Below are 25,652 nucleotides of genomic sequence, written 5' to 3' on the forward strand. Positions count from 1 at the left end.
TAAAGCACAAGAATGTTGTTATTTTCCTAAAGTTGATGGAATTCAACCAAGATTTGTTTCAAATCTGTTTTCCCCACCATACAATGCAAATTTCCCTAGGTTAAATACTTTACTTCACAGGAGGCAGACAAACTAACAAAGTACACAGCTTCAAGTAGCTTCACAGAAATATGTAGATAATAAATCATAATAGGTTATTTAAGGTAACTAAAGCATTTGGGGACCATTTCTGACCTTACATTTTGTCAGAGAAGACTAGACCTTTCTAACATACATCTCTTGGCATCGTTCTCAGGATACAAGTGAATAGATAATGCATCTTATCCAATATGGCAGTTTTTTATTTCATGCAAGTTCAAAAAGACTTCATCAAATAACTGACTACTTATGGGTACCAGCCATCTTCATTCTGAGGTGACCAGAATCACCTCAGGTGAGTCATCCATAAACTTATCAGCATATTTTCCCGCTCTCATTTCCTTCCCTGTTGCCTTCTTGGAAGATAGGTTTGGTCCCTCTTTTCTACACCCCTTCCCTTCCTGCCTCCTAAGGCCTCAGTTCCATCAATCACAACCTCTGCTTTGTATCTTCAGTTCATCCCTGATTGCTGGCTCCTTCTAGTCAGTGGGAAGTCCTTGTCCAAGTAAAAACTGAAAATACAAAAGAAAATAAAAACTCTCCATCCTACTCCTTTCTTGACATCTTCTACTTCCCTTTCCCTTTGCTGCCTGGTTTCTTGAGAGGGCGGTCTACAATGTTTGTTCCATTTCCTCACTGCCTACCCATTCCCCATCCCACACAATCTGGCTCCTACCCTCAACATTCCACTGAAATTAGCCTTGCAAAGTTACAAATGATCTCCTAGTTGCTTAATTCAATGGACGCTGTGTGCTTCCCCAGCTTATATACTAAAATTGGAAAGACGTGGAGAAGATTATCATGGTCTTTGGACAAGGATGACAAGCAAATTCATGCAGTGTCTCATATTTTTATAGTAGGAACTCATTTTGTTATATATAGACATATATCTAGATAGAGAATATATTTACACACAGGAAAAAATCTAGAAAGACACACATCACAATTTTAGCAATAGTTCTGCTGGGTGATGGGATTTATGGCAGTTCCTAAATTATACATAATTATGTATATTTCCACTAAATATATATATTTTCACTATATGTATATCTATCCATATATATTCAACTTACATAATGGTCACATATACCTTATCTAAATAAAGATAAATCTATCATCTCAAAATATCCAGTGGCCCCTTTTCAGTTCTTATCTTACTTGACCTCTGAGCAGTATTTGACAATATTAATATTGTACTCTTTCCTTGGCTTCAAGGACACCACTCTCTCCTGGTCACCCCTCTCTCCTGGTCTTCCTCTACCCTCTTGGCAACCTGTTCTTAGTTTTTCCATGCTCTACACACAGTCTCTGGGTGGTCTCATTCATGTCAGTAGTTCACATTATGTTGAAAGCTCCCAAATCTATTTCTCAGCTCAGGGCTCCTGCTCTGGTTTCAGCCTCTTATAAGCAATTATTTATTAATACTAGTTTTCCAAACACTTCAAAGTCAACATGCTTAAAAGTAAACTCATCAGTTCCCCCCCAAACTGGTCCAACTCCTATGTCATATGTCAATGAGTAGAACCACTCACTATCCATCAAGCCCTGTCAGAAATCTAGGAGTCATTTTTAATTCCTTTCCTTTCCCTTACCTCCTACATCAAAACACTCATCAAGTCAAATAAATTCTACCTCTAATATTTCATAAATATCACTTTTTTTTTCTCCATCACTACTGCCTTGATCAAGGCTCTCATTATTTCTTCCATAGATTATTGAAAAGCCTCTTGACTGGTCATGTTGCCTTCAGTCTTAGCCCCTCTGTTTCCTCCCCTATTCTGCAGTGATTTTTTCCCCAAAATATAAATTACATCAGGTCACTGTCTATAGAAAAGCCTCTGATGACTTCCACTGCAAAAGGATAAAGTTTCAATTATATTTACTGTCCTTCAGTATTGACTCATTACTCAGCATTCATCCACCTTGCATCTTACGTTTTTATAAACTCTAGATTTAGTGAACTGCTAGTTGTTCTCCAAATATATTATATTCTCTGATACCTCTAAACTTTTGCCATGTCATTCCTTCCACAGGGAAGCTCCTTCCCTGTTTTCTTCCCTTGATTTACTCTCAGTTATCCTTTGAAACTCAACTCAGGCATCATTCCTTGACCTGCTCAGACCCACTCTTGTTCTCAGAGCACATTATGCTTCCCTCTAGTGTGTCCTAAATCACACTCTATTTTAATTGTTCATTCATTTGTCTTTATCGCATTAGAATGTTGGAATCCTTGAGGACAGTACTGAGAATTTAATTTTTTTAATAAACACATAAGTAATGATTGGCATAAAAGAGGCTGATGTGATGTGAGGGAGATGCAAAACAAGGCCTCTTGAACAAATTTACCCACAAAACATTACTGTGTCACTCTTCCAAATCACTAAAGTAAACATAGGTGCATCTAAGGGTATTTGTTCAACCCCAATACTGACAGCTTAAAGAGCTCAAAATTCAGGAAGAACTCCAGGAAAAAATTTAGAACTTGAATTAGAGCCATCCCTACTGACAAGCATAAGGTCTTTCGAGAAGGCACTTTGCTACAGGAATGTCATGATGTAATGCAGGGAACATAGCACAGGAAGTGGGAAACCTAGTTTTTACTTATATCTTTACTTTCCAGCCACCCAAATGATTCTCTTGGCAAATCACCTGTTTTACCTGAAATTCTAGGGCAGCACGTTTGTGAGCCAGAAAGAACCAGATAGTCTTCTATATTCCCTTTCACACTAAAATAATTACAACATTTCAGTGAGAATGCTTTTCAACTACTTATTTTCAGTTTTTATAATACAAACCATATGACACACTAACTAGGTACGATTATCTGGGGGCTTATTGAAGATGTTCCTTAAGGACTACCAAGTAATCTTTGTTAACCAAATTTAAATACTGTCTTTCACACACTGGTATTATGGACCTCACAACAGGAAGTATGACTCTACATTGGCTCTTCAATACTAGAGAGAGATTACCTGTAATCAGTGGGTAGAACCTTGATTCAGGCTCCTCTCTCTCCTCTGACCAAAGACAGGCATGCATGAATACTCCCTCTGAATATAATATAACTGATATGGAAAATACTGCATCTCACAGACATTTTCCTCCACTAATCCCTCAAAGCTTGCTGCTCTTTCTTTCAAACACAATCTCAGTTCATTCAAATATTGTATATCCACAGCTTTGAGTTAGGGCTTGATCCTTCTCCAGCCCGAGAAAGAATCATAGTCTTTTTCCATGGCAATTACGTGGAATTCCACATGATTGGAATTTCCACTTTGCCATTTCTTAGTTTAAGTTTGGGTTTGTCACCAAATGAGATCTGACAGCAAGTCAGCTAAGGACTTCTGGGAAAGGTTTTCTTAGGGAACAGACAGACATGTTATCCTTCCCTGTGCACTACTATTAACTACATGTGACTGCTGCATCCATTTGTGACAATGAGAAGAAATAATGACCACAGCTAAGGATAACAGAGTAGAAAGAAGGAAGCCACTTGGGTATTTTATGACAATAATACATTCAATTAGCCAAGACTGAAACTATCCTGTCTTTAGAAACAGTAGATATGTTTTCATATTATTTGCAGCCCAAAACCCTCCTAATTGACAAACTACTGATTGTTTTCAAGCATTCTTTAGGTTGAAATTGGCAGACTTGCAGTACATACAAAGGGGCTGGCAAATTATAACCCAAAGGCAAACTTTGCCCACCACCTGTTTTTGCAAATAAAGTTTTACTGGAACACAGTCACCCTTTTTCATATTGTCTCCAGTTGCTTTCCTGCTACAACAGAAGTGTTGAGTAGTTGTAACAGAGACTGTGTGGCCCACAAACCTGAAAATATTTAGTATCTGGCTCTTTACAGAAAAATGTTTGCCAGACCCTATTCCATATCAGCAGATCTCAGCTCGGGGCTGTATCACCAGATAACGTTTTCCAAGGGCCATTGTGGATGTTCCAATCATCATGAAGTTCTATAGGGTCAGGGTTGATTAATGTCATGCAAAGTTGAAGTCCCATGCTAAAAAGGATACCCTCACCCAAAATATCAATAGTGACCTTGTTGAGAAATACTACTCATACCTAAAATAGCCCTTAATTCTATGCCATGTCTTGGGCCACATGAATATTTTTTTCACATGACACCTACCACCACAAGTGTGGTAAGTTTACCAGCTCAGGTAAATAACAAATTAGAAGTACATTGCAGAACACATTATTGATCCTCATTAGATATTTGTTGATTAATTAGAGGAAATATACATATTGTTACTTTAGGAGATACTTTTAAAATTAAAATTTTCTGTTCTAGGGGCTCATTTAGATGTAAACAGAACACTCCAAGTTCTGTTCTAAAATACAAGTTGGCTCAGCACACAATTTTTATTGAAGCATACTTTATTTTACATTCATGCATTTTTTTTTTTTAAATTAATTAATTTATTTATTTATTTTGGCTGTGTTGGGTCTTCGTTTCTGTACGAGGGCTTTCTCTAGTTGCGGCAAGTGGGGGCCACTCTTCATCGCGGTGCGCGGGCCTCTCACTGTCGCGGCCTCTCTTGTTGCGGAGCACAGGCTCCAGACGCGCAGGCTCAGTAGTTGTGGCTCACGGGCCTAGCTGCTCCGTGGCATGTGGGATCTTCCCAGACCAGGGCTCGAACCCGCGTCCCCTGCATTGGCAGGCAGATTCTCAACCACTGCGCCACCAGGGAAGCCCCCATGCATTTTTAAGTGCTTTCTACTTTCAATTTTACAGAGTGATTGTAATTTCTTTGGAGTTCCTTTTATATTAAGCAGTATTTTATAAATAATGATAATTATTCTAATTCCTGCTTTAATAAAAAGACCTTAAAATATTTCATTGGAAGGAATTAAATTAGCCTCATTATAGAGACCTGAGATCTGAAAGAAAAGCACATGCACCCGAAACCACTGGAACTGTTTCACAATCAAGAAATATATACCTTTAACTACATAGTCAGCTGAACGTGAAAATTATAGGGGTATAAAAATATGTGAATTGCATTCATAAAAACAATTCAAGGGACATAAAACAAATCTATCTTCAGTGGAATATACCACAGGTCCTAGAAATCTTAACTCACCTAAAATTGTTATTTCAATCAAGACACTGCAAAACTAATGACTAGGAAAATCAGGCTGAGGCACTGCTTCAGTGAGACCAGAAGGATGATAGAGTTAGTGGTTTAGGCATTTAGAAAATAAAAAGATAGCACTTCACCTTTGCAGATTTGAGCCAACTGTATTTTTTCTGCTTTGCAGAATATGGAAGACAATAAGAGGAAGGCATTAATGTGCTCTGAACTTCATGTGTCACAAATATTATCCCACTTTACTAATTCCTTTCATGTTCTATGAGAGTTAGGGTTTCTTGTATATTTATAGGCCAAAACCACCTAAAGATTTCCTCAGTATTCATGAAAGAAGTGCCACCAACTCCTCTCCTATCTAAAAGGGCTGCACTGTATATATGAAAATGATTCACTATGAAACAACCCGCTGGTTAGAGAGCAAACACTGTTAAGGTACTTCTGCCTGGGAGACATGCAGCGGTTCTGTGACTCTGGGCAGTGGAAAAGTCATTTCAGCTTGGACCCCAAAGATGAATAACCCTGCCCACACAAAACACACAAAAGAAGTGTAAAAAAAGTGTAAGAGTATACACCTCTCGTGGGCATACAGGACATTGATCCTAACAAGCATGTAGCTGGTGGAGATAATACATGCAGGACGATACACCCACATTGACAGAACTGGTTGAACGGACAGATAAAAGCAAAATTAGGACTTAGCATACCAGGCATGCAGCATTATGAGCACAGCATAGGAGAGAAAAGGGAAACCTCCAAAACGACTGTGCTTGGAGAGAATGCTGAGAAATACACCAGAGAAACTCAGAGCCTCAGTAAAATGCAGCAGCAAAAAAAAAACCTGCCATGGAACACACAAAACAGGATCCCACAACAAAGAAGAAAAGAACACAGCCAGGAACAGAGCCTGCACAATGAAGCGTTTTAACCAGTTTTCAGTGACCAAGACATGGAAATTGTTATCCCAATATACTATCGATTATTTGTACATTGTTACATTTATGTGTATAGTAAAATGTACATAATTCTCAGCTTAGAGACAAACTCAACCATTTGCAAAGGGAAAAAAAATTCAGTTGTAGAAAGAAGTTGAAGGCTCACCCACATGGTGTTGTTTGGTATATGTACCTGGATCAGTGGCTCCTCCATCACAGTCACGATCAAGGTTTTAATGCCCCAAAGGGGCAAAAGTTAGGTTAAGTGACACCACCTTTAAACTTTGAATCATACAAAATAATTCATAATAATTGGAAAAGAATTAGGAAATATATATAAACAAAAAGAAAGGTTTCCCCAAATTCCACTCAACATTTTGATGTCTTTCACGCCAGACTGTTTGTTTCTGTGTCTCACACTGTGTATGTTGAAAGTTTTTCTTTAAAATTAGAAACAGCATGTACACTGTTTTAAACAACCTGCCTTGTTTGTTGTTTCTTTTACATGGTAGATTGGTTTTCAATGTTACTGTGTTTCTGTGTATAAAAGCTACATAGTAGGCTATTTTATTTAATTTTCCGGCCCAATTCTTTGTGGTTAGACACACACAGCGTCTCCGCATTGTTCTAATTGTGCCTGGGATTTAATTCACAGAGGTGACTGAGTTATGGAGAAGTCAGTGCCATTGAAAGAAGCTTTGTTATAGTTACCAAGAAAAGGAGGCATGCTATATACCACAGTGCCACATGGGGAAGCACTGGGGTTAGTCAGGAGGCAGAAAGGGATGAGGGGAGAGCAGGGTCCAGAGACTTTATCATGGTTTCCAAGGGAAGAAATGGGTGACTCAGGATAGGTAAGTGTAAGTAAGTGTATAATTGGACAGTTTGAATAATTTCAGCAGGCTCTGAACTATAGGGGTGGTCCACAGTTGTCTGATACCTAGCCCTGGAGTGATTTAGGACAGGAGAAATATTGGCTTGGTGTGTGAGAGGTAGATAAACGAGGTGGTTGCATCTACGGGCTTTGGATTGGTTGGTTAACTCATGAAGGGCATGCTCCCAGGCAAGTTATTTACTGTCTTTATGAATCAGCCAGCCCTGGGAGGGAGGCTCTCCAGGACTAGTAAGGCACCAAGATGTTAAAACATCATAAAATACAAAAAAATATAAAACATGATTAATACACCCATACAAACAGATACTTAGTGAGCATCCCTTCAGCAGTCTCTCCTCCCCCTATCATCTGTCAAGACACTAGGATTCAATCCACCTATATCACAGATGCCTTCATCACCTGGCACCATTCTTCTTTAACCTTTGGTATTATTCTTGATGACCTCAAAGTCCTGTGTCTAAATCATCTAACACTCCAAATTGTCCAGTCTCTGACTTTTCCTTCTCTCCATCTCAGCCACTCATTCCACACAACTACTTCCTTGGCCTATCAATCATCAGAACCAGCACCACCCCAAAAGGCAGTGCTGGAAGCTATAATGCCAAAGGATTAAGGGTTCAGGAATTTTTAAAAATAATTAATCAACTCAAAGCTATGTTCTTCTCATGTTAAAAAGATTACCAAAATATGCCCAAGATTAAAATACCTGAAAGGGCATCAATGCAAGTTTGGGAAACAAGTACTCTTCACTCTTCTGCATAGACAGTTGTTTTGAGGGCAAATTGGTACTCTATTTTTTCAATTGAAATTTTTAATTTTCATATATTTTACCTCTGAAATTCAAATGCCAGTCATTTATTTCACTGATCAAATTTATAAAACATGATTCTCATTATGTTTAGGTTCTCATAATGTTTGGGCAACTGCACAAAGGCCAATGTGGCTAGAGCACAGAGGAAGAGGGAAAGGGAAGAGATGGGACAATTTGGAGTGTTAGATGATTTAGACACAGGACTTTGAGGGAATTTGAGAACTGGGAAGAGGACAGGTCACAGGAAGGCTCACAGGACAAGGGCAAAAATCTGGACTTTATTCTCAGTGCAAAGGGAAACAAACGTGGGGCTTTTAGCAGTAGAGTGAACCCCAAAGGCAGAGTTGTTAGGTTTCTGAAAAATACGCCTGAAGGGGCACAGCTGTGAAGAGGGGGAAAGAGAACAAAACTGCTGCCAATGAGATAAGAGAGAAAAATCTCTTGAAAACAATGTAAAAGGATAGGAATAATATTGTCAAGTGGAAGAAAACAAAACCAATAAAGAAGTTGGTGAAGTTGGGAGAAAGCAAGTCAGAGGTTATCTAAAAGCTACAGGAGAAAAATTCCATTGGGAAAAATATCTTAACAAATTAAGTGATATCCCTGGCAGAAAACAGAAATCAGTAGGAATAATCTGTATTGGTTCCCTGGAAAAAAAAAACTAATTCAGTCTGGACCATACTCTTAAGAAAAATGTTAATAATTCTTTAGTGCAAAAATAATAAAAGTTTTACAAAGAAAAAAATTAAGTTGTTCCACAATTGACAACTTCACCAACTTCAGGCAACTTCTCTGATTTTAAATTGTTAATTTAAAAAAAATATGTTTTTGAAATTGGAAAAACCTAGGTCAAAATATCAACTAAGTTCCACAAGGACCTGAAGAATGACTTAAAATCAGAAATAGACTATTTTTTTAAAAATAAATATACACTATGGAACTATACATTCAATCTATTGAGCAAAGAATTCATCATTCCATAACATCCTTACAATTCGGCACAATGTCAAGGCTATTCAAGGAACAGTATGTATTCTCTCATTAAGTAGAATGTCTGTATTAAAAAAAACAAACGTGTTTTTAAGACATCAAGTATCAAAAACCTTGAACAAGAAATGTTAACACTTTCAGGATGTGTAGTTAAATACTAAATAAACTAATTATAGCTCCAAAAATAAATCATCAACTGAATATGTTTAGACAGGGAGTTAACGTGAAAAATTTCTAAGTCATTTGAAGCACAAAAGATGAACCATCAAAATATACCATAGTGGAATTCCATTTTGATACCTACAACAGAAAGTATGATTTAACAGAGAAGTACCATGATATAACAAGGGAGTTCGACCGTATGTTTATGGAGACAGAATTTAAACTGTGATGTAATCACAGTTAAGATATAACCAGCCAAAAATAGTGAAATTGCACTTTATCTGTTCTACCAGATTGGTCACACACCCATTGGAAATCTGCTACTAGGAGGAGGTGGCAGGCAGCTCTGTACAGGGTATTTACAGGATAATAATCATCCCACAAATTTCCCCTAAAGTAGCTGTGAGAACATGGATGTGTAGCATTATTATTATGTGTGTCAAACCCTCCTTGGCATATTTCAGACAACTCTGGGAGCTTCTATACTCCTTGAATTCATATGCTAACTTGTTTTTATGGTTTATGGCAAAACAGAAGGCCATAGCTGAAATAACTAAGAACGATAGGCTTTTAGAGTTGGAAGAAATCTGGTTTTTTGAAACAACACATTCTTCCCTTGGAAAAACCATCTGTATCTTTAGAATCAACTCTGTAACTCCTTCCTTCATGTTTGAATGGTGATCTCATAATGTAGGACCAAAATAAATTCCCAGAGCTACAGTATCCAGAACTTCTGCCATAGAAGCAGTCTGGAGGAGAAAGAGTTACACAGAAGGTAAGACCCAGGGAAAGGAGAACTTGGAAAACCTGCATCTAACTACACATCTTTACCAAAATGAATCAATATTCAGTACCTAAGCAAAAATATTAAGTATTTAAAATTGCTAGTTATATAATATTTCTATAACTGTTCTGGAAATGTTTCCTACTGTAATATCTCCATCTCCCTGCCCCAATCTCAGACCTCTCCATATAGCCTACTGCACTAGCCCCAGAGCAATTGTTCTAAACTACAATCCAATGTTGTCTTTTACAAGGCAACCTAAGATCCTTCAGTTACTTGCCATCATCTCCTATCACACAAGGTTGTTCATCATCTAGCCCTGCTTTCCTGTCCACGCTGCTCCTCATGCCTCCTCCATCATACTTTCCAGCTTCACATTCGTTTTCCACACCTTTCCCATCTCAGCAGTCCAAACACACACACACACACACACACACACACAAACCCATTTGCTATTCCTAGGACACATATGCTGACTCAAATATACAAGATTATGCAAAACCACTCTCTGTGTGGGTCTCTCTTGCCCAGCAGACAAACTCCCACTGATCTTCCATGTCTCAACAAAAGCATGCTTTTTTTGGTCTTCTATGTTTCTTGGTTCACAAGGCATTCTAGGCAGAGATTTGACTACTTGGCACAGCAAATTGTTCTTTATTTTAATTAGGTGTTTATATGTTCTTCCCTCAAATAGGCAGAGTCTCATGCATCTTCACATCCTGGAACCAAGAGCACTGCCCATTATACAGGACACTTTTAAATCAATGTGTCAATGAAATCAATAATTCAGTGTATTCATGTATCTATGAACTTGAAAAATTCATTTCTACTTATTCTGCTTTTACCATATATGCTTGCAAATTAGAAAATGATGCAAAATAAAACAGCTCTATTTCATTGGAAGATGACAGCTTTCCCCACTATACAGCAAATAAAAGACAATTCTTATGCCCTGGACATTTATTACATCTTACAGATTTTTAAAAGAGAAAAAGAGAGGTAGAACACTGAATTCATCTTTCATTATTAGTTGTATAATAATATTGGAAGACTACTCGTAACCTTAGAGTTTTAAGAAGTGTGTAATTTTTCTTTTTTAGCTTTAATTTAGATACATATATATTTGTTTATTAAGACTTTATTTTTAGAGCAGTTAAGGGTACAACAAAATTGAGTGGGAGGTACAAAAATTTCCCACATACCCCTTGTGCCCCCATATGCATAGCACTCCCCATTATCAACATCACTCACCAGAATGGTACATTTTTTACCAACAATGAAACTACACTGACTCATCATAATAACCCAGAGTCCATACTTTACCTTAGGGTTCACTCTTGGTGTTGTATTATCTATCAGTTTGAATAAATGTATAATGACATACGTACATCATTATAATATACAGAGTATTTTCACTACCCTAAAAACCCTCTGTGCTTGCCTATTCTTCTCCCACCTGGCCCCCCACTGCTCCTGGCAACCAAGGATCTTCTTATTTTCTCCATAGCTTTGTCTTTTCCAGAATGTCATATACTTGGAATCATACAATAGGCAGACTTTTCAGATGACCTTCTTTCACTTAGCAATATGTATTTAAGATTCCTCCATGTCTTTCATGGCTTGATAGCTCACTCTTCTCAAGACCGAATAATATTCCATTGTCTGAATGTATCCCAGTCTATTTACCCTTTAAAACACTGAAGGATATTTTGGCTGCTTCCGAAACTCAGAAGTAACGAGGAAAGCTGCTGTAAACATCCTTGTGCAGGTTTTTGTGTGTCGATATAAGCTTTCAACTCCTCTGAGTAAATATCGAAGGACATGATGGCTGCATCTTATAAGAGTACGTTTAGTTTTGTATGAAACTGCCAAAACTGTTTCCCAAAGTGGCTGAACCACTTTGCATTCCCCCCAGCAATGAATGAGAGTTCCTATTTCTCCACATCCTTACCAGCATTTGGCGTTGTCAGCGTTCAAAACTGTGGCCATTCTAGTAAGTGTGCACTGGTATCTAATTTTTGTTTTAATTTGCATCTCCCTGATGACCTATGATATGCAGCATCTTTTCATACACTTATTTACTATCTGTATATCTTCTTTGATGAGGTACCTGTTAAGATCTTTGGCCTATTATTTAATTGGGTTGTTTGCTTTTTATTGTTGAGTTTTAAGGGTTCTCTGTATATTTCAGATAACTGTCTTTTATCAGATGTGTCCTCTGCAAATATTTTCTCCCAGTCTGTGGCTTATCTGCTAATTCTCTTGATAATTATCTTTTGCAGAGGAGAAGTTTTTAATTTTAATGAAGCCCAGTGTATTTTTTTCTTTCATGGATTGTGTCTTTGGTGTCATATCCAAAAAGTTATCACACACCCAAGGTCATCTAAGTTTACTCCTGTTTTCTTCTAGGAGTTTTGTAGTATTGAGTTTTACATTTAAGTCTCCAATTCATTTTGTGTTAATTTTTGTGAAGAGTATAAAGTCTGGGTCTGGATTCATTTTTTTTTGGATGTGGATGTCCAATTTTTCTAGCACCATTTGTTGAAAAGAGCATCTCTGCTCCATTGTATTACCTTTGCTCCTTTGTCAAAGACAGGTTGACTATATTTATGGCGGTCTATTTCTGGGCTATCAATTCTGTCCCACTAATCTATTTATCTGGTCTTTCACCAATACCACACTGTCTTGATTACTGTAACTTTATAGTAAGTCTTAAAGTTGGATAGTGCCAGTGCTCCAACTTTCTTTTGCTCCTTCAAAATTGTGTTGGCTATTCCGGGCCTTTTGCCTCTCCATACAAACTTTAGAACCAGTTTGTTGAAATCCATAAAATAACTTGGTATTTTGATTGGGAATGCATTGAATCTATAGACCAAGTTGGGAAGAACTGACATTTTGACAGTATTGAGTCTTCCTATCCCTGAACTTGGCATATCTCTCCATTTATTTAGTTCCTTGATTTTGTTTATCAAAGTTTTGTAGTTTTGCTTATAAAGATCTTATACATATTTTGTTAGATATTTAACCTAATCATTTAATTTGGGGAGGTACAAATGTAAATGATACTGTGTTTTCAATTTCAGATTTCACTTGCTCATTGTTAGTATATAGAAAAGCAAATGACTTTTGTATATTAATGTTGTATCCTACAACCTTCCATAATCATTTATGAGTTCCAGGAGGGTTTTTTTGTTAATTCTTTTGCATTTTCTACATATATGATTGTCATTTGCAAACAAAAATAGCCTTACATCTTCTTATCTGATCTATTTACATGTTATTTCCTTTCCTTGCCTTATTGTATTAGCAACATCTTCCAGTATGATTTTGAAAAACAGTAGTGAGCAGGTACCACCCTTGCCTTTTATCTGATCTTAATGGGAAAGCTTCAATTTTCTCACTATTACATTTGCTGTCAACTGTAGATTTTTTTTTTAGATATTCTTTATCAAGTTGAGAAAGTTCCCCACTATTCCTAGTTTACTGAGAGTTTTATTAGCAATGGGTATTGGATTTTGTCTAATGCTTTTCTGTACCTATTGATAGGATCACGTGATTTTTCTTTTTTCGTCTGTTGATGTGATGAATTACATTATTTGATTTTCAAGTACTGAGTTCATCTATGTTATTACTGATTTTTCTGCCTGCTGGATCTGTCCATTTCTGAGAGAGGTGTGCTGAAATCTCCAACTATGACAGTGGATTTACTGGATTCATCTATTCCCCCTGGTGGTTCTATTTATTTTGCCTCATTTGATGTTCTGTGTTTAGGTGCATACATGTTAATAAGTGTTATGTCTTCTTGGATAACAGACCCTTTTATCATGATATAATGCCTCTATTTAACCCTGATAACTTTCCTTCTTTTGAAGTCTCCTTTATCTGAAATTAATAAAGCTATTCCTGCTTTCTTTTAATTAGTACTAGCATACTATGTTTTTCTCCACCCATTTACTTTTAATCTATATGTGTTTCTATACTTAAAGTTGGTTTCTTATAGACAACATAAAGTTGGGTAATGCTCTTTGATTCATTATGACAATCTCTGTCTTTCAGTGGTGCATGACATTCTAAGATTGTTGATATAGTTGGATCAGTATCTACCATATTCATTCACTGTTTTCTATTTGTTGCCCTTGCTCTCTGTTCCTATTTTTGTGTTCCACTCTTTTTCTGCCTTTGGTGGTTTTAACTGAGCATTTCATATGATTTCAGTTTCTCTCCTTTATTAGCATATGAGTTATACTTCTTTTTCTTGCAATTGTATTTTAATTTTTTAACCATTTTTTAAATTAAAAATTAATCCATGTTTATTGTAACAGTGAAAAAGGCATAAATATATGAAGAAAAAGTGTATAAGTTTAGCCCAACTCATTCTATCACTGCATCCCCTAGGAAACATGGAAACTATCTCAATCGTACTCTTCCACGGTCTTTCTCAGAACACACAAACATCAACAATGTGTATTTATTGATATAATTTTTTTGCTTTTATATAAAAATGAGATTACACTGTATAGAGGAAGTACTCTTCAATTTAACAATATAATGGGCATCCCTTCAGGTCACTAAATAAAGACCTAGATAATTCTCTTTTATAACTCTATGCAGTGGACAAACTCCTCCCTCCCAGCATTCATACATTATGTAATCACTTTGCTTAAATGCAGGAAGGACCTGGCTTGCTTCTAAGCAGCAGAATACAACAATGATGATGGGCTGAATGTGATTATGTGCACACGACTATGTACATAAGATTGTAACACCTGTCTTGCTATGAGAAACACTCTCCTTTGCTGGCTTTGAAGAGGCAAGCTGCCATGTTGTGAGCTTCCCTATAGAGAGGGCCATGCATCAAGCACCTGAGGGCCACCCCTAACCACCACCCTCCATCTGGCAGCATGGAAGGAAAAATATGTTACCAACAAACATGTGAGCTTGGTACTAAATCCTTCCCCATCTGATCAGAAAGAGCTCCAGGTGACACCATGATTGGAACTTTATGAGACCTGAAACAGAGGATCCAGCTAAGCCATGGCTGGACTCCTGATCCACAGAAACTATGAGATAATAAATGTTCATGGTTTTGAACCACTATGTTTGTGGCAATATTGTTACACAGCAATAGAAAACTAATACACTACATAATATTCTATAGTTTGGATATGCCACCGTGCATACAAACATTCTGTTGACAGACATTCTGGTTTCTAGGTTTTGCTATGATGTAATAAGCATCATTGAAGACCTTTGCTTATTTCTATGGGATACACTCAGAAAAGAGACAGCCACATCAAAAATATGTGAAAAAAAGAGATAATTTTCATTTTAAAATACGTTCATTATTTCTGTGAATATTACTGGTCCATTCCTCTATTCTCCTATGCCCTAATTTCTTCTAAAATCTCCTAACAGGTCCCTTTTCTCCAATCCACAATCTACAATGTATTTTTCATGCTACAGCTAGAGTGAGCTTTGTAAAATTCAAATATGATTTTCTAATTTTGCTTTTTAAACCATTTTAATGGCTTCTCATTGTTCTAAGGATAAAGTTGAAACTCCTTACCACTGCTCCTATGTCTGTTATGACTGGCCCCTAATTTATACCCTCAGACAAATATCTCACTTATATCTTCAGTCAGATATCTTTACTGTAGTAGTAAAGTCATTCTCCACAACTTGAACTTGCCATGTGCAAATTTCACGAGTCCTGTGCGTATGTAGTTCTTTTTCTCAAAAATATGTCCTGTTTCACTTCCCCCACTCCATTCTCCACCCCTCGGCTAATGTCTAATTATGGTTTAACATCAAATTTACACATCTCTTATCCGGAAAGCCTCACCTGAAGTCCCTGCTCTGGGATTGCTGTGGAATCCTTTTTCTAAGCACAAAGTACATTCTATTAAAACTGAAGATACGAGGGTCACCATAGAAGGCTCACTTGCTGTCTTGTATAAAATGCTGTTTAAAGATGTGATTGCTGAGATTAACTTTCTAGCTCACAGACCTAAAAGAGGATGTAGGCCTCATAGGAAATTTTTCTCACCAATTAAAGCAGATGAAGCAGAGTTAAATGCCCCTCTTAATACATGCATGCAACTACTCCTTCCCTAATTTCCCCAAACTGAGCCAGAAAGAATACAGATCTCATCCAACAAGCCCAGAAATCTCCAAACCTGTCAGAAGGCCAATGAGAATCTCCGAAGGTTGCAGAATATAAGCTCAGTAATTAACCATCTGCAAAGGGCAGATACCTATTCTGAGCTAACCATTATTCTCAATTTATCTTCATCACAACCAAGGAAGTACCTGGAGGATTTGAGATTGCTGTCACCTTGGGACTGAGGTTTGGGGTGTCAACATGGCCACTACAGTCGTCAGTTTGGCTCTGATGCCGATGGTTCTTACTTCAGGCTCAGGAGTAAGAGAGCCAAACATATACAGATCCTGGTCTCCTCATGCTTCCCCTGGTTCCTTCTTGGCATGTAAACCACCAGGAAACTGGTTCTCCCCACTACAGTGACTTTCAGGACTCTTTGACACCAACCCACAGTAAGAAAAACATCTTCCATGTCCACCCAGGGCACACAAACATGTATCTGTATAATCAGAATAAAATTTTACAGTACCTACTTTTTCAGATGCTCTTTTCTGTTTTATTCTATTTTTTTTATCATTAATCAGGCCTCAGCATATTGATTTCACAGCCTATTAATATGTATTTACCCCCTTAGTTAGAAAAACACTGGTATTTTTTAAAGAGGTGTAAGTATCTTATTTACAGTATTGAGAGCCATAATCGTCTAGTTCTCAATTACAGCAATTATCATATCACAATCTATGACTCATTCATCAAACAAATATTAATTGAGCCTCTGTTATATGATCCAAAGAGTCCTTTGTTGATCATCCTTTTTCTGTGTATCTCATTTTATAATATTACTCCATCAATGGTTAAACTCTAGCAATGCTGAATTTACCTTAAATTTCCTTCCTATCTTTTGATATTCTGTGCAAAACAATCACGGATTGTCTCCCCAAATATGTCAATTTGCAGACCACTGCTAACCCTTCTGGACTTTGGATTCTACCTCTCCTTTTGCATGCCTTCCCTAACACATCAGGGAATGATTTGGCACTCTTAGTATACTCTCCATGCAGCAATATACTGGCACATATTGCCATAAGAACAATAATTATGCTCCACTGTAATTACCTGCATAGCCAGCCCCTGAAACAAGAACAAGGGCCATCTAGATGATCCCATGGCCAACCGGCATCAGAAATCCCTTTCCCCACCCGCCACGCACACCTCACACATTAATACTCTACAGAACTGCATACTTATCACCATAACTATAGTTAATTACATTTTATTCCTATTTCTCCTTCTAGAGTATATACTGTTTGATTACAGAAACGGTGTTCCCAGCAATTATTCTCCCAGGATCTGGTACAGAAGTCAAAGCTTAAATCAATATTGATTTAATTAATTAATTAATGCTCACCATCAAAAACATACTGGTGACTTAGCTTCTACATGCTAGTCTTGAACCAGCCTCATCTACTTGATTGAAATCCTCCCCCACATTATCTTCCCTAAAATATCTTCCCAATTGTAGTGTGTTCCCTGAATTGCTCTTCTTTTCACATTTTCCAATCCCTTCTCCTGGCTCGGTTTCATCTACTTCCCTCACCTGGTAAACATTCTTCAATTTTAATTACATGCTTATTGTGATGAATCACAACTGAAGTAATTTTAGAAGGTGAGATATTTGCTAACTATAAAGGAAAAAAGCCTAATGAAATTCAAATATCTTTCCTTGCTTATTACCCAAATTTACAGCTGTTTGCATAGCTCTACCTAATGAATATAGCTATTTTCATATCCAGTTGAATCCCTAATCTCTTTCTTGTTTCTGTTTAAAACTATCCTCCCCCAGAACTCAGGAAATAACCTTTCTTTTTTTAAAGAAGGAAAACAAGAAGGGGGCAGGTGAGGGGAGCGATGGGGGGTGCGGGACGAGAGAGACAGAGGGAAAGAGCTCTTCCATATGGATCAAGAATTCTTTCACAACTGATGAAAGTCAAATTACGGAGATACTACTAAGAATGTGCCTGAGATGACGGATTGCTCCAGGTTTTGTCAAAGCTCTAATAACCTAAATTGTAAAATTTGAAACAAAGTAAAATCACAGTGAAATTAATCTTCTAGCTCTTTCAAACTAAACTGAATGTCCTTTCCTTCCATTTATTATCAATCATGAAAAATTCAAATTCTTGCATAAAAATGTTTATTTATAGAATATACTGTATACATTATATTTTTTTTTTGCATACTTGTCTGCAATAGTAAAAATTAGTTACTTAAGATTAAAGGTCTACATCCTATAATTTTAGTAATTTCCCTAACCCCATGTTGAATCTAAGAGGCCCATATAAAAAAACTTGTTAAATCTGTAATGATTATAAGACGTTTTATGTCCAGAGTCATGCAAATTTCAGGCTTATGGTATTTCAAAAGGATAGTCTCATCAGCATTTACTTGGAATGGAAGGAATGGATGGGTTGTGATAGGAGAGACTCTTACAAAAGCCTGGAAGCACAAAAGGCTGATTAGTCTGGCTTACTGTTTTCTTTCCTATGTCCCTGGTCAAAACTCTTCATGGGCTACTTGCCCGTGTAGGTGTATATGCCCAAGTCTGTATGGATAACGCTAGCCAGCCTCCCAGGAAATGCAACAGTCACAATTGCACAGAAAATGGATGAGCATTCATTTCTCACCATCATCAGAAAAATGTCAAGTACACACACAAGGTTCAGAATATCCTCTCTGCATTCAATAGCTAACACAGCATTATTAGCTTTAGGACAATCAAAGGCTTTTCTTGTAACAACAAAAATAAAATGCTGATAGACTATGATTCATGAACATCTCCCTCCTACAATCACCCCTAAAAAGCTTATTTATTTCAAAACAATAAAAACCTACTAAGATGGTTTTGCAACAATATTTATTGAACTCCAGTGTTAGTCCTAGCTCTTAGTTCATCATCGGTGAGTTACACAGTTAGTGGGCAAACAAAAAGTGACGCTATTAAGAAAGGATAATGCCTCATTAAAAATTAGTTTCCTTCTATTATTCAAAGAACTGTTTTTTAGTTTATATGAGTGATAGTGAGGTATCTTCTACAGACCTGGCTACCAAAATTCTCCCTCATGGCCCTCCCCTCCCCTCCTCCCCTCTCTTACTTTTCCCCATCCCCCTCCCCTTCTCCGTCCCCTTCCCCTCCCCTTCCTCTTCTTATTCTCTCTCTCTCTGGCACAGCGCGTGAAGACTGGGAAAAAGGACTCCAAGGCCACAGGGGATGGTTCAGCCATGGCAGAGAAAGTGTCTAGGTCTTTGAGTCACCCTGATAAATAGTCATCCAATTACAAATGCCTGTTCTGAACTCTGCTTGCATTGAAATATACTGAAATGAGGAGCCAGGGAGTGTTTATTATGCATTTAACTTTCCCTAACTAATATACCAATTGAAAAATAGTGTTTTCGTAGCATTGTTATTTAGATAAATATGTTTTTGTTTGTTCATTTTCTTTGCTAGGAGGGATGTGAAAAATGTCATTTATCAAACATCTATCATAGTTTAAATGATCATGAAATAAATTCTTTCTCCTCTTAAGAGCTGTTATGTAATTTATGTATGGCGTTTTCAGAGTATAATGCATCCAGCTTGGAAAGATTCAAACTTGCAGCAAAAAAAGGGAGTAATACACGGGAAATTCACAAACAAAGCAGGAAATTTAAGAAAATGAAATAAATTCTAGCCACTGGATCAGTAATAATTTCTTAAATACTGAGGCAGACTCATTCTTCAAATTCATATTGAACATTGGTGAAGATTGGAGAGAACTGAAAAAGACTCTCCATTTTTAAGGAGCCTTTTTTGTTTATTTGTTTTGAGTAAAGAACATACCTTATTCAGATTTCCTCAGTTTTTGCCTAATGTCCTTTTTCAGTTCCAGGATCCCATCGAGGATAGCACACTGCATTTAGTTGTCATATCTCCTTGGTCTTCTCTAGGCTGTGACAGCTTCTCAGATGCTCCTTGTTTTTGATGACTTTGACAGTTTTGAGGAGTACTGGTCGGGTATTTCATAGAAAGCTCCTCATCTAGGGTTTGTCTGATATTTTCTCATAATTAGACTGGGATTATGTGTTTTGGAGAAGATGACCACGGATGTAAAGCGCCACTCCTATTACATAGGCTATCAACATGACATCACTATTTACGTTAAACTTTATCACCTGGCTGAGGTAATATTTGAAAAGTTTATCCACTGTAAAATTACTCTCCTTTTCCATAATGTAGCCTTTAGAAGGAACTATGTGCAGCCCATGCTTAAGGAGTAGAGAGCCACGATACATAAATTATTAAAAAATTTTCTGCATGGGAAATTTGTCTAGTCTTCATCATTTATTTATTTATTCAATCATGTATTTACATCAGAATGGCCTTATGGATATTTTACACTTCATGTTATAATACAATACTACTTTATTTTATAGCTCCAATTGTCCCAACTTTGGCCACAGGGAGCTCTCTCAATTGGTCCCTGTGTCCCTTTCACATGTCCCCATTGTTGTGTTTTCATTTGATTTTTTTATTTTATTTTTTAACATCTTTATTGAAGTATAATTGCTTCACAATGTTGTATTAGTTTCTTATGTATAACAAGGTGAATCAGCTATACGTATACATCTACCCCCATATCCCCTCCCTCTGTGCCTCCCTCCTACCCTCCCTATCCCACCCCTCTAGGTGGTCACAAAGCACCTAGCTGATCTCCCTGTGCCACATGGCTGCTTCCCACTAGCTATCTATTTTACGTTTGTACTGTATATATGTCAATGCCACTCTCTCACTTGGTCTCAGCTTACCCTTCCCCCTCCCCACGTCCTCAGGTCCATTCTCTACATCTGCATCTTTATTCCTGTCCTGCTACTAGGTTCATCAGAACCTTTTTTTTTAGATACCATATATGTGTGTCAGCATACAGTTTTTGTTTTTCTCTTTCTGACTTACTTCGCTCTGTATGACAAACTCTAGGTCCATCTACCTCACTACAAATAACTCAGTTTCGTTTCTTTTTATGGCTGAGTAATATTCCATTGTATATATGTGCCACATCTTCTTTACCCATACTTCTGTCAATGGACATTTAGGTTGCTTCCATGTCCTGGTTAATGCAAATAGTACTGTAATAAACATTGTGGTACATGACTCTTTTTAAATTATGGTTTTCTCAGGGTATATGCCCAGTAGTGGGATTGCTGGGTCATATGATAGTTCTATTTTTAGTTTTTTAGGGAACCTCCATGCTGTTCTCTATAGTAGCTGTATCTATTTACATTTCCACCAACAGTGTAAGAGGCTTCCCTTTTCTCCACACCCTCTCCAGCGTTTATTGTTTGTAGAGTTTTCAATGATGGCCATTCTGAGCGCTGTGAGGTGATACCTCATTGCAGTTTTGATTTGCATTTCTCTAATGATTAGTGATGCTGAGCATCCTTTCATGCATTTGTTGGCAATCTGTATATCTTCTTTGGAGAAATGTCTGTTTAGGTCTTCTGCCCATTTTTGGATTGGGTTGTTTGTTTCTTTGAAATTGAGCTTCATGAGCTGCTTGTATATTTTGGAGATTAGTCCTTTGTCAGTTGCTTCATTAGCAAATATTTTCTCCCATTCTGATGGTTGTCTTTTCGTATTGTTTTTGGATTCCTTTGCTGTGCAAAAGCCTTTAACTTTCATTAGATTGCATTTGTTTATTTTTGTCTTTATTTCCATTTCTCTAGGAGGTGGGTCAAAAAGGATCTTGCTGTGATTTATGTCAAAGAGTGTTCTTCCTATGTTTACCTCTAAGAGTTTTATACTGTCTGGACTTACATTTAGGTCTTTAATCCATTTTAAGTTAATTTTGGGATATCATGTTAGGAAGTGTTCTAATTTTATTCTTTTATACGTAGCTGTCCAGTTTTCCCAGCACCACTTAATGAGGAGGCTGTCTTGCCTCCTTTGGCAAAGATAAGGTGGCCATATGTACGAGGGTTTATCTCTGGGCTTCTTACCCTCTTCTATTGATCTATATTTCTGTTTTTGTGCCAGTACCATATTGTCTTGATTACTGTAGCTTTGTAGTATAGTCTGAAGTCCAGGAGCCTGATTCCTCCAGCTCCGTTATTCTTTCTCAAGATTGCTTTGGCTATTTGGGGTCTTCTGTGTTTCCATACAAATTGTGAAATTTTTTGTTCTAGTTCTGTGGAAAATGCCATTGGTAGTTTGATAGGGATTGCAGTGAATCTATAGATTGCTTTGGGTAGTATAGTCATTTTCACAATGTTGATTCTTCCAATCCAAGAACATGGTGTATCTCTCCATCTATTTGTATCATTTTTAATTTCTTTCATCAGTGTCTTATAGTTTTCTGCATACAGGTATTTTGTCTCCATAGGTAGGTTTATACCTAGGCATTTTATTCTTTTTGTTGCAATGGTAAATAAGAGTGTTTCCTTAATTTCTCTTTCAGATATTTCATCATTCGTGTATAGGAATGCAAGAGATTTCTGTGCATTAATTTTGTATCCTGCTACGTTACCAAATTCATTGATTAGCTCTAGCAGTTTTCTGGTAGCATCTTTAGGATTCTCTATGTATAGAATCATGTCATCTGCAAACAGTGAAAATTTTACTTCTTCTTTTCCGATTTGGATTCCTTTTGTTTCTTTTTCTTCTCTGACTGCTGTGGCTAAAACTTCCAAAACTATGTTGAATAATGGTGGTGAAAGTGGGCAACCTTGTCTTCTTCCTGATCTTAGAGGAAATGTCTTCAGTTTTTCACCATTGAGACCAATGTTGGCTGTGGGTTTCTCATATATGGCCTTTATTATATTGAGGTAAGTTCCCTCTCTGCCTATTTTCTGAAGAGTTTTTATCATAAATGGGTGTTGCATTTTGTTGAAAGCTTTTTCTGCATCCATTGAGATTATCATATGGTTTTTATCCTTCAATTTGTTAATATGGTGTATCACATTGATTGATTTGTATATATTGAAGAATCCTTGCATTCCTGGGTTACACCACACTTGATCATGGTGTATGATCCTTTTAATCTGTTGTTGGATTCTATTTGGTAGTATTTTGTTGAGGATTTTTGCATCTATGTTCATCAGTGATATTGGCCTGTAGTTTTCTTTTTTTGTGACATCTTTGCCCGGTTTTTGTATCAGCATTATGGAAGACTCATAGAATGAGTTTGGGAGTGCTCTTCCCTCTGCTATATTTTGGAAGAGTTTGAGAAAGATAGGCATTAGCTCTTCTCTAAATGATTGATATAATTTGCTTGTGAAGCCATCTGGTACTGGGCTTTTGTTTGGAAGATTTTTAATCACAGTTTCAATTTCAGTGCTTGTGATTGGTCTGTTTATGTTTTCTATTTCTTCCTGGTTCAGTCTCAGAAGGTTGTGCTTTTCTAAGAATTTGTCCATTTCTTCCAGGTTGCCCATTTTCTTGGCATATAGTTGCTTGCAGTAATCTCTCAGGATCCTTTGTATTTCTGCAGTGTCAGTTTTTACTTCTTTTTCATTTCTAATTATGTTGATTAGAGTCTCCTCCCTTTTTTCTTGATGAATCTGGCTAACGGTTATTCAATTATGTTTACCTTCTCAAAGAACGAGCTTTTAGCTTTATTGATCTTTGCTATTGTTACCTTCATTGCTTTTTCATTGATTTCTGATCTGATCTTCATGATTCCTTTCCTTCTGCTAACTTTGGGTTTCTTTTGTTCTTCTTTCTCTAATTGCTTTAGGTGTAAGGTTAGGTTGCTTATTTGAGATTTTTCTTGTCTCTTGAGGTAGGATTGTATTGCTATAAACTTCCCTCTTAGAACTGCTTTTGCTGCATCCCATACGTTTTGGGTCGTTCTGTTTTCATTGTCATTTGTTTCTAGGTATTTTTTTTATTTTCTCTTTGATTTCTTCAGTGATCTCTTGGTTATTTAGTAGCATATTGTTTAGCCTCCATGTGTTTGTATTTTTTACAGTTTTTTCCTGTAATTGATATCTAGTCTCATAGTGTTGTGGTCGGAAAAGATACTTGATAAGATTTCAATTTTCTTAAATTTACCAAGGCTTGATTTGTGTCCCAAGATATGACCTATCCTGGAGAATGTTCCATGAGCACTTGAGAAGAAATTGTATTCTGTTGTTTTTGGATGGAATGTCCTATAAATATCAATTAAGTCTATCTTGTTTAATGTATCATTTAAAGCTTGTGTTTCCTTATTTATTTTCATTTTGGATGATCTGTTCATTGGTGACAGTGGGGTGTTAAAGTCCCCTACTATGATTGTGTTACTGTTGATTTCCCCTTTTATGGTTGTTAGCATTTGCCTTATGTATTGAGGTGCTCCTATATTGGGTGCGTAAATATTTACAATTGTCATATCTTCCTCTTGGATTGATCTCTTGATCATTATGTAGTGTCCTTCTTTGTCTCTTGTAATAGTCTTTATTTTAAAGTCAGTTTTGTCTGATATGAGAATTGCTACCCCAGCTTTCTTTTGATTTCTATTTGCATAGAATATCTTTTTCCATCCCCTCACTTTCAGTCTGTATGTGTCCCTAGGTCTGAAGTGGGTCTCTTGTAGACAGCATATGCACAGGTCTTGTTTTTGTATCCATTCAGGCAGTCTATGTCTTTTGGATGGAGCATTTAATCCATTTACATTTAAGGTAATTATTGATATGTATATTCTTATTACCATTTTCTTAATTGTTTTGGGTTTGTTATTGTAGGTCTTTTTCTTCTCTTGTGATTCCTGCCTAGAGAAGTTCCTTTAGCATTTGTTGTAAAGCTCGTTTGGTAGTGCTGAACTTAGCTTTTGCTTGTCTGTAAGGGTTTTAATTTCTCTGTCAAATCTGAATGAGATCCTTGCTGGGTACTGTAATCTTGGTTGTAGGTTTTTCCCTTTCATCACTTTAAATATGTCCTGCCACTCCCTTCTGGCTTGCAGAGTTTCCGCTGAAAGATCAGTTGGTAATCTTATAGGGATTCCCTTGTATGTTATTTGTTGCTTTTCCCTTAGCACTTTTAATATTTTTTCTTTGTATTTAATTTTTGATAGTTTGATTAATATGTGTCTTGGCGTGTTTCTCCTTGGATTTGTCCTGTGTGGGACTCTCTTTGCTTCCTGGACTTCATTGAGTATTTCAACTAAAATCTCTTCAAATATTTTCTCAGTCCCTTTCTTTTTCTCTTCTGCTTCTGGGACCCCTACAATTCAAATGTTTGTATGTTTAATATTGTCCCAGAAGTCTCTGAGACTGTCCTCAATTCTTTTCATTCTTTTTTCTTTTTTCTGCTCTGCAGTAGTTATTTCCACTATTTTATCTTCCAGGTCACTTATCCGTTTTTCTGCCTCAGTTATTCTGCTATTGATTCCTTCTAGAGAACTTTTAATTTCATTTATTGTGTTGTTCATCATTGTTTGTTTGCTGTTTAGTTCTTCTAGGTCCTTGTTAAACATTTCTTGTATTTTCTCCATTCTATTTCCAAGGTTTTGGATCATCTTTATTATCATTACTGTGAATTCTTTTTCAGGTAGACTGCCTATTTCCTCTTCATTTGTTTGGTCTCGTGGGTTTTTACCTTGCTCCTTCACCTGCTGCATATTTCTCTGTCTTTTCATTTTGCTTAACTTTCTGTGTTTGGGGTCTCCTTTTCACAGGCTGCAGGTTCATGCTCCTGTTGTTTTTGGTGTCTACCCC

The 25,652-nt window shown here is 36.9% G+C and overlaps 1 protein-coding gene and 1 non-coding gene across 4 annotated transcripts in view; one reads left to right on the plus strand and one right to left on the minus strand.

The window, feature by feature from the left end:
• CTNNA2 (catenin alpha 2) overlaps positions 1-25,652 on the minus strand; it is a 1,194,816-nt gene that overhangs the window by 1,059,847 nt on the left and 109,317 nt on the right. The window lies entirely within an intron of this gene.
• LOC132347173 (U6 spliceosomal RNA) lies at positions 889-991 on the plus strand. The gene has a single exon (XR_009497127.1). It is a non-coding gene; the product is annotated as a U6 spliceosomal RNA (small nuclear RNA).

Source organism: Balaenoptera ricei, chromosome 13 (genome assembly GCF_028023285.1).
Source record: "Balaenoptera ricei isolate mBalRic1 chromosome 13, mBalRic1.hap2, whole genome shotgun sequence".
In the NCBI taxonomy this organism is placed as follows: domain Eukaryota; kingdom Metazoa; phylum Chordata; class Mammalia; order Artiodactyla; family Balaenopteridae; genus Balaenoptera; species Balaenoptera ricei.